We start from the raw sequence: 10187 nt of genomic DNA on the forward strand, positions 1-10187 counted from the left end.
TAAAACATGTCTGTCCTACTTCCAGTCACAGACTGCTCTAATCTTACCTATTGCTACCTGAGAGCATCCAGCCAAGCACTGTTGCTTACTTCTTCAAAAATAGTCCTTCATTGCTAGAGAATACAACCTGATCCTTACCAAGGCTCTAAGCTGACGAACAATTCTCACTTCTTAAAATAAAGAGTTGCCTGTTTCTGATAAATATTTTCCAATCCAATTTTAATCCGGGTTAATCTGATTCCAAAATTTACCACCAAAAATAATCACAAATTGAGAACACAAAAATTAATAAAACGCAAGTTTTACCAGAAGGGCTCGAAGTTTGACTTCTCAAGGGCCAATACTGGACCACAATTATACCTTGCATATTAAGTTTAACACATCATTACAAAAGCAACAGTGAAAGAAAACACACTTTCATGAACATCAGTATCCTTTCTAGTGAAAAGCTAAAGGACTAAGTTATAAAATTTAAAATGACTACCAGCTTGAGAGCAACACTGCCTTGAAACCAGGTGGCTACAAAAAGTGCATAGAAAAGATCAGCTTCCCACTGAAGGATGTCGAAGTTACTCCCTGATTCAGGTTGATTTTCAAGGGAACCTGCGAGGGTAGATATTAGAGGAAAGACAAGCAAGAGAAAAGCATCTCCAGCATCCTTTACTCACAAAACACAGTCCTGCATGATACGGTCAACACACAGGCCCTCGGCCTGCAGAGTATTAAAGACGCTTAGTCATTCTCTAAGTCTTCTTCCATATGAATCTCTCCTCCTCTTTCTTGCTGTCCTTTCTCATGCCTTCTCTAGTTGTACTGTACAGCCTTCAACCCAGGACAGGAAAAGTTGAAAAAATACACAAGGCATTCATTTAAGCTAGGAATGCACTGTGCACATAAACAGTGGCATGATGGAGTTGTCTGTTTTGTTCTTTAGTCTATTCCTATATTTTCTATATCAACCTTTAAAAACACCAGTTTTTAAGCTGTGGAGTGCCACTAAACATCTGGAAAAATGTTCTTAGTTCCCCTCTGTTATCAGGGAGGGTTTGAAATACAAAATGTTCAAATATGCAGGAAAATAAGCCCAAAGTGTATCTCTTCTAATGAAGATTTATTTAATCAATTTGGATTTCTTATGGCCTTTAAAGCTTTGAAACTGAAGCAACCAGCACAACAGATTTATATAAAAGAGACAAGAACAGGAACCAACTCTGAAAGTAGGCTATCTCTGACAGTTATATTCAAAAAAACCCCAAACCAAACATAAGCAAACTATAACATAAACCAAAACAAACTATAACCAAAAAAGGCTACAGTGGGCAGTCTAGACTAACTTGCTGTTAGAAAGTATTTTAAAATGCATTTAGTTTATGCACTAAAGTACAATCTGTATGATCTTTCTCATTAAAATACCTTTTTCTTTGCAATGGATTTTCTCCTTGTCTGTATAACAATTTATTCCTTATTTTGAATCATATAGCAGTCAACCTCAGCTGAATTGTGTATGAATTATTTCTTGATAGACTACCCTCTTCAACTTTTCAAAGTGTGCTCTAACTTCTATTTATTTAGTTGTATGACACAGGATTGAAAGCATAGGCTGAAATAGAATATTTGTATTCAATATTTAGGGTTCTAGAGGCCTCTACTAGAGGCCTTTCTTCACTTTTTTTAATGCTAAAAATTAAAAACATTTTTCTTTTTATTTGCACAAAAGCCGTGCTACTCTGATAGTTTTCTCCTCAATCAGTTATATCTTCCTGATCAAAGACTGAATACAAACAACAAAGAAACCCAACAGTTCATCTGTGAAAGATCTGGGAGATTCCCAAAACCATTTACCATAGAACAGTAACAAACATGCTTATATAAGTAATATAAAAACAGCATGTAAGAGCATATATGTTATATTCTGAACACATTCCACATTTATGGGACATTTTCATAAAACAGTTCTTAACTATGTTTGGTTCTTGTTACCATATACTTCATTACACCTCATTTTGAGGAATAGTTGTAGCTACTCTTTCCAACACACATTAGGTCTCCTATGTTAACACAAAAAATGTACCTATCACAAATATTACACTACCCACTGTTATTTCCACCTGAAGGTTCAACTTTGATTACTCAATAAATAATTTCACTACCTAAAAATTTTGTCAATTTATTAGAAGACATTTTAGCATGTTATGAACTAAGATTCCAAACAGTTTTCTTTCCCATAGCTATTCCAACAATGCAGTTTAATTCACCATCCCGTGACAACATTTTGTCAGAAAACTTGTATAAGACATTCAGCCAGGGACTTATTTTATTTTGGAATGACACACAGGTATCAGTCTTCCACCAGATTTTCAATACTAACTGAATTTTCCCTGTCCTTGTAACTGTCATCTTGAAGTCAAAATACAACTATTTTTCTTTCTTTTTTTTTAAGCCCAAAATCTTTGCAGCTACTAAGTAAGAAAAGTGATATTTTTTAAAAAAAGATAACACTGTACCAAGACAGCTGGAAATGGAAAACTAACTGTGCCAAGAATGGAGGAAAAAAGGGAACTGAAATTTAAGAAGAAGCAGCTTCCACACTTCTAACCTGAGGGAGAAAAGGAAGTTTGCCAATCCTATTACTCTTCATCTTGTATTGAGATTTCCTCTTATATTTTATTTTGCTTTTTAATTGTTATATTTACAAATATAATTTTATGCCATCATATATGCTAGGAAATACAAGCGAGAATTGTGTATGTAATTTTGGTACACCAGTCAGTAAAAACAAGGTCAGCTTTCAAGACTAAGTACCATGATCTGATCAGCAGAAAACAAATGAATGGATGAATCCTTACAAACAACAAACAAAAAAAAGTAGTTCTGAATTTCTCAAGAACTACCACAGCACTCTGTTTCAAAACTGGACATGTGTTTTTTTTCAGTTCTAATGCCAAAGTATATTGTGCAATTTTACAGATTATCAGCTTTATCTTTCCTGTTTATTTTAGCCCATTCTTAAACTACAACTCATTTGATTTGGTTTACACTGAGAAATTGCTGGCTACCTTGAAATGCACATACAATCCAAAGTTCTCTTACATTTTTCACCTATCTCTATGAGAAACAGATAAAAGTTTTTAGTTGCTTCCTTTTTTAAAGGACTCTTCTGCTAATTTCCTGCTCCATTTAAAGCTTATGGCAAAAGATCTGGGTTAAAACCCCAGTAATGAGAAATGTGTGGAGACTATCCTGTTTACTGCCATCTATGCTCACAGAAGCACAGACGAGAGCTCTCCTCTGCCCACTTCAGGCTGCAAGGTGAAGATATTTAAATGCATAAACCAGAATTGTTTTGCTGCTATTCTTCAGAAATTGACTTCCTCTTCTCACCAGTTTTTAAATTGTTTTCTTCTATCCTCAAGACAATTTCCTATTAAATAAGCCTAAAATCCTAATGGAATCAAAGTACACAGGAGTAATTCTATTCTGTTTGAACTACTCGGGTGGTCAGTTATTAATACACATTTGCATTCTCAGTGCCATTTACACATAAGACAAATCGAGAGATTGTCCTACTGTGTAACAATAATATCATTTGAAAAAAAGTCTTCAGATTTTGAACTGATTACATTTAAGTATGCTCAGATGCTAGCCACTTAAAGCAGAACATAAGCATATCTAACATACTCCAATGAAAAGAAAAATGGTGATTAATAAAAACCAAAGAATTTTGGAATCTTTGCTAATCTGCTTTGTTAAACACATGCTTTACTCCAATTTTATTCATGACTTTATTTTAGTCAAAAGCCATTATAAGGTAACACAACCACCTCAGTAAATTTCAGTTGACTCTTCAAAATCAGTAGAATTTTTAAGTTAAATCTAAATCCTCTTTTAACAGGATTTTAAAAGCGATTTTTTGACAATACTGAATTATCAAACTGTACATTAGATTAACAATTTACACAATCCTCAGCACTGACTGAGGGGAGAAGGAATTAAAATATAATTGTTTCTTTGCCATACATAGGCTGCTATAGAACTACAGCAGTATAGCCATGTAAGCCTGCAATGATTAATTGCTTCTTCCTATAGATGCAATAATTAGTAAGACCTATATGTAACAGAAACCTAAAGGTTTTCCATACGTTCACTGCAATGCTAAGAAATTAAAGAAAATAAACAAACCCAGCACTCTCCCCTGTAAACAATTCTGACATCCTATAACCACTCTGACAGCTGATAGCTTCCCTGGAATCTCCAGTGTTTCTCTGTAAAGCAACACTACACTTGCAAAACAGAGCTAAACTTAAATACGCTTCTGATTAAACTAGCAGGTCCTTAAGACAGTAAATACATTCCCCAAGCAGCAGTAATCAGAGCTTTTCACTTACAAAAAGCAATTAAAAACAAAAACTCACTCTCTCTTAAAAATATCAGCAAATTTTAGTCGAAACTATGCCATGCCAGTGGGAGAGGAGCGGAGCAGGGAGGGAGGGTGCACCACTCTAAGACTTGTTCTTTTTTACAAGCCTTTGGAATGCCTCTTCAGGACACTCACAACTCCTGCTGATAAGAAGAGGAGGTTTCTCTTTCCAGCTATATTATTTTGCTCCAAGAAAACAGAGGTGAAACCTCCAGTACTTCCCATGATCCTTACCTATGGCCACTTTATGGAACCACAGAAGAACTCCAGCACGGTACCATAAACCTGAACGAGCACCGACACAGAAAGAGGCCTACTGATGCAATGGCAACAACCTTTGAAAGGAGGACCCAGATGTAACCAGCTCCTACTGTCTGCATTGGCACACAGACCTAAGAATCTAGAAGAGTGTCACCATGTATTGCATAACTCAAAATCCAAAGGAAGAGTTCAGCAGTTCTGGTTTACAAGTTTCGCAAGGACAGGAAAAATAACAGGATTTTTGCTAATGTGACACTATCATAGAAACTGGGGAATCCTGCCCCAGTTTACATACTTTATTACAGGCACACTGGAGAAGTTTTTCTGATTTTGAGTCACCAAGCAATTGATTTTCTGGCAGAGACAGAAGGGTTTTTTCTGGTTTGTGGTTTTGCTGGGTTTTTTTTTTTAGTTCACGTGAATGTTACACTGTGCAGAAGCAGGCAAGTGCAGTACAATGCTTGCTTAAAAGATAAACATTTTTATCAGTAGCTTCACTTCTTTTCAGTCTTTATAAAGAGTCTTTTTAACACAGCTAAAAGTAACTCACAAGAATCACTTAAAGACAGCTTGTAACAAGCACTTATTTTTCTTTATCACTCCATCCATTACCTCACCTAGCCTTCACACTTCTTTATCTCAACTCAATTCTAAAATGAACTTGGGGGATTTTGTGGGGGATTTAGTTGCAGGGGTCTTTTTTAAGGTAACAATGAGTATTTGCTTTAAGTGCATAAAGAGAAGCCATTTCCAATTAACAGACATGGCTCAGGTCATGACGTTTTGATCATGGCACCTTACTTTTCAAGTCTAATGTTTTAATGGCATAGGAAGCATGAAGAAATTGAATGCGATACCAACTCCATGTTGAAGATCCTTACTCCTGATTCTTCCTGTCCAAAACCCAGAAGGAATCTCTTTCCCCACACACATTCTTTCCTGTGAAAGAACAGGGAAGTGGGCAGAAAATTCAACTTATCAAAATTTCCAACTTCATACTGAAAGATAAAAAGGAAGATGAAAAGCAGTAAAACTAGCAAACATTTCTCCTTCTTCCAAGGGTTTCACAGACTCATGAAAAGGGGTTGGCTCTGAACTCCATCAGTATTCCTGTGATTTAAGAAGCACTTGCAGGCAAATGATTATTTAAACTTCATTGAAAACCCTTTTAAAAAACCCTACTGGCTGACTTACAGTGTTTTTTTCCCTGATATTTAGCAAGAAATGTAAACTATTTTACAGACAAAAATAATTTGTATTCTTTTGGTAATGAAGCATTCCGTACCAAGAGAATAAATCAGTCCCAAAGCTCTCAAGCTTTCAAGTATAACTGTGTATTTAAGGGAATTACTCTACAGTATTGTTGGAGAAAGTCTGCGCATAGTACTAAGTTGGAAGCACTAACAAACCTTTAACATATAGTTCAAAAAACACACTGAAGTGGTGACAAAGGGATTCTAAACCCACAAGTTCACAAGCAGCATCAATCAAAAGTATTTCTAGTTGCCCCATTGGAAAGCATCTCAGTCATGAATCCAAGTAAACTGTGCTTTTGCAGCTGTACAATTTTTCTCAAAAGGATGAAAAATCTTCAGACTTTTCCTCTAATTAAATTTGTTTAATCTTGATTAGTATTTAATTCAACCACAAATAGTTATTCAGTTATACCTGGACAAACACGGACTCATAAGGCAGCACAAAAAATTTTTAAAAAATATACAACCAGTCCAAGTTAGTAAAGCATTATTACAGCCAACATCAGTCCCTTTGTTTCTATATTGCAGAGATTAAGCCAGTATAACATTTTAAGAGTAGACTTTTTGCTATGAAGATCATATTGTCTTTCACATGTATGACCATCTATAACCCAACTACCTGCAGTCAGTGTAATGCAGTCAGTGCTTGCATCCCCTAGTAAACCAGTATTATTAAACTTGCATAACCTGAGGTTTTTTCAATGCACAGCATCCTGATTACTTTTTATAAGACATAGCTGCCTTGTGAAAATGCAACTGAAATATGAATACCTCTTTTTACAGCTTCACCAAAACACTGAAGAGCTCCCATTAAAATGATTAGATGGTGTTAAGTCCTTTTCTCTCTTTGATGTACAGTTTAAACATTTATAGATCTGGAAGCAGAGCTAGATCATCCTAGTTAAACTGGGATGAGAATTGGTATCGTTCCAAAAATAAGACAACTACAAATAAAATCAAGTAAATAACTGAGTTGTAACATTTTGAAACAACATAAACAAAGATAATCGACACAAATAGGTCTTTTGAGGTCTCCAACTCCGTCTGCTCAGCCAAACACCCACCACAGGGACCCCGAGGGACGAGCAGACACCTATAACCTGGGCGCTGACCGCAACATCCCGCCGGGCGCTCCGGGGAGGGGACACGGCCGCTCACCTCCTCCCTCCCCGGCTTCACCAAAGGAAGGTGAACATAACCGTAGTTAAATCCTTCTCCTCTGCTTTCACCCCGCACATAAGCAAGCCAGGGCCGGCCGTGGAGCTGCCTCACTGAGTCCTGGCCACTAAAGCTTCTCGCAATCCACTCAGCGTTGACACAGGTCACGACTCAGCCCTCAGTCACCCTCGCAAAGGCCGGAGACTGGAATAAACAAGGTTATTCGCCTGACACCGGACACCGGCGACACTCCCCTTCCCTCTCCCCCCGCCCCGCAGCGACACAGGCTCACCACAGCCCCGAGCCTCCCTCCCCTCGCCAGGTGCGGGCCCAGAGGCCCTCAGCCCCGTCCAGACGCGAGCCGGAGTGGGAGACGGCAGGGAAACAGCGATTCTCCGAACCATGTGGGGCATCGGGAGGGGAGAAGCAACAGCCGCCGCCCCCGGCCAGCGCAGCCCGAGGGGTGCGACGAGTGGAAGTGCCGGAAAGCAGAGAGCGAGACCTCCCTACGGCTCCCTTCGCCATTTTAGCCCCCACGCCCATGCCCCTCCTCCCCGCCCCTCGGTGACAGGGGCAGATCGCACCCGTGCAGCGCCCACCCCCCGGCTGCCCGCGGCCGAGAGCGGCGGGCGGCGAGGACGGCAGCCGTCCCTCTGCCGGGCCGGACCGCAGACCGAGGCGGCTGCGGCACAGCCTGTTTTGTGCCCTTACCGTGGCTCGCAGCCTCACAGCTGCTGCCGCCTCCGTCCTCCCACCGTTCTCTTCTTCTTCTTCTCCGCTGCCTCGGCGCCGCGGCGCTCCTCACCCCTCGGCGCCGCGCTCCGCCGCCGCCGCCGCGCAGAATGATGCCATCTCACAGCGGCATCGGCGGCTCCCGCACGGCAGCCCTCCTCCCGCCCCTCCCGGCGCCGCTCCCGCCGCCGCCGGCCGCCCCCGCCGGCCGGGCCAGCCTCGTGCGCACCCGGGGCACGGGCAGCAGGAACTTGTGGAGCTGCAGCCGGAGCCGCTGGAGCCGCCCCGGCGGGAGGGCCCGGTCGGGACCGAGCAGTGCGCAGCGGCGGTGGGAGGGAAGAGGCGAGCCTGAACCGAGGCTCTTCAAAGGGGACAGGGCTTATTGCTAGCGCCTGCCCCGGGCTGAACCAAGTCGGGCGCCGCGGCGGGGAGAAGAGCCGAGAGCGCGGAATCGACCTCGGGGAAGGCGGGGCTGGGCTGCAGCCGCGGGGCACCGTCCGCGGGGCAGAGCCTGCCGGCGCAGGATAAGGAGGGCTCCTGCGAGTCGCTGTCCCCCAACGAGGCTCCTCCGCGGCGCCGAGAGCCCGCGCACCCCGGTGCGGTGCGAGCGATAAAGGCGGGGGATGTCTCCTCCACCCGCCTCCCGCCCGCCCTCCCCGGCCGTGCAGGCAGGGCGGGCTCCTGCGCCCCGCCGGGAGCCTCGGCTGCTGCCGTGACAGGAGCGCCTGCCCGCGATCCCGGGCTGGTCCCGGTGCTCCACGGCCGGCCCTCTTCTCGCTGTCTGATAGCGCAGCCTCTCCCGTTCTCGGGCGGGCGGATGAAGGCACGGGAGAGGCAGCTCCGCGCACAGGGCTGCCCCGCTGCCCCTCCGCAGGGCGGGACAGCGCCGGCACCTCCGGCAGCCCCGGCACGGGCGCTGGACCCCGGCAGGAACCGCAGGCCTGCCCTGCCGGTTTACAAACCCAAAAGTAGCCATATGCACAAATATGTGGAGCTGAAGTTGTGCCTGGCATTGAAGACTGATGAAGCTTTGTCTTCGTATCGTATGGCATAACTCTGAGGAGGCAGTGGCAGCACGAACTTTCGGGCATAAACACGGCCTTTGAGTGGTTGTCCCAGAAAGTCCGGCACTGCTGTTAGTTGCAAGGAACAAAAGCTTACAGTATGAGACCCTGAAGCAACTTTCAGCAACGTCTGGTATTTCATTATTCTTAAAAAACAACATGGGGCCCAGCAATCTGATTTGAGCATGTAAATTCCTTCAGGGAATAAAAGGACTGCTCTCAAAAGGACTACTTTTCAACCTACTCATTCTCACTAGAAAATCTATAGGAAAACAAAGTTTCCAAAAGGAGTTTGGAAAGGAAACAGTATTTACAGTTGCACTTTAAAAGTATCTTAGAGTATTCTAGAGTGAAAAACACTGGTCTTCTCTTGACTGGTGACACTAGTACAAGTGACTGAAAACTGATGGTTTGAGCTTCTGCACACAGCAAATGTAACAGAATATGTGGACTCCAGACTCAAAATGTGGCATGGGCAGTAAGAGTAGCTGTGTGCAGTTAGCAACCTAGTTGCTTATTGCAAGTTAACTAAGGTAAGTTGCAAGTTGATCCATCTAATTTATAGAGTTCAGCATATACTGTTTTCTCTGCAGTTAAAGCTTGCATTTGAAGAAAACCAGAGTCCCTCTTTAGTTCTGACATTGTCCAAAATTAGGAAATTGCTTACTACAAGGAACCACTTCTACAATATTTTGGTAGCACTTCCAGAGTGTGGTACTAAGCTCCTGGCTGTTTGTTTTCCTGGTGTAAAGCAATCTAATTGAAATAGATGTAGCATTATATTCCCAGCAGCAAAGGGTGGGTGAAGGTGTAAATGGCAACATTCCATCTCTGGTCTTTGCAGAAGATATTCATTTCTCTTCTATAAAACTTTGCTTGTTGCTAATATCAGTAATCCGATACAGATACTTCATGGAAAGTATGAGCATCATTTTGTAGTATATGTGTAAAATTTCTAAGTGCTTCTTTCTTGCCTTATGAAGTATGAAAAGTGTGTAGTTACTTAATATTCCATACACAAGTGATGGGCTTCTCTGGCCTGCCTCCTCCCTATTTCAAAACAAATTTTGTCATACATTTGTCTCACTCCAGGGAGCAGTGACATTCCAAGTATTCTTCCATCTTAAAAGACATTTGATAGCCTAATGAAAGCAAAATGTCACAAATTTGTTAATGCCACAAGTTTGGTTTTAAATGTCTTATAAAACCTCAAGACTTTTTCATCTTTCTGATTACTTTTAGAGTAATAGGTAATAGAAACATAGAATTATAGAATGGTATCAATTGAAAAGGACCTTC

At 42.2% G+C, this 10187-nt stretch overlaps 1 protein-coding gene across 3 annotated transcripts in view; it reads right to left on the reverse strand.

Annotated features, from left to right (window-relative positions):
* The window catches only part of WWP1 (WW domain containing E3 ubiquitin protein ligase 1), a 57808-nt gene extending 49646 nt beyond the window's left edge, over positions 1–8162 (reverse strand). For 2 of the 3 annotated variants that reach the window (XM_063391645.1, XM_063391628.1), the window contains exon 1: positions 7804–8161. The gene's annotated coding sequence lies outside the window, so the exon portion shown is untranslated. Of the gene's footprint in view, positions 1–7092; positions 7297–7803 lie in introns of all 3 variants that reach the window. The other variant, XM_063391636.1, reaches the window with a different exon arrangement.
* Between the last annotated feature and the right edge of the window lie 2025 nt (positions 8163–10187).

This window comes from Prinia subflava, chromosome 1 (assembly GCF_021018805.1).
Source record: "Prinia subflava isolate CZ2003 ecotype Zambia chromosome 1, Cam_Psub_1.2, whole genome shotgun sequence".
NCBI lineage: Eukaryota > Metazoa > Chordata > Aves > Passeriformes > Cisticolidae > Prinia > Prinia subflava.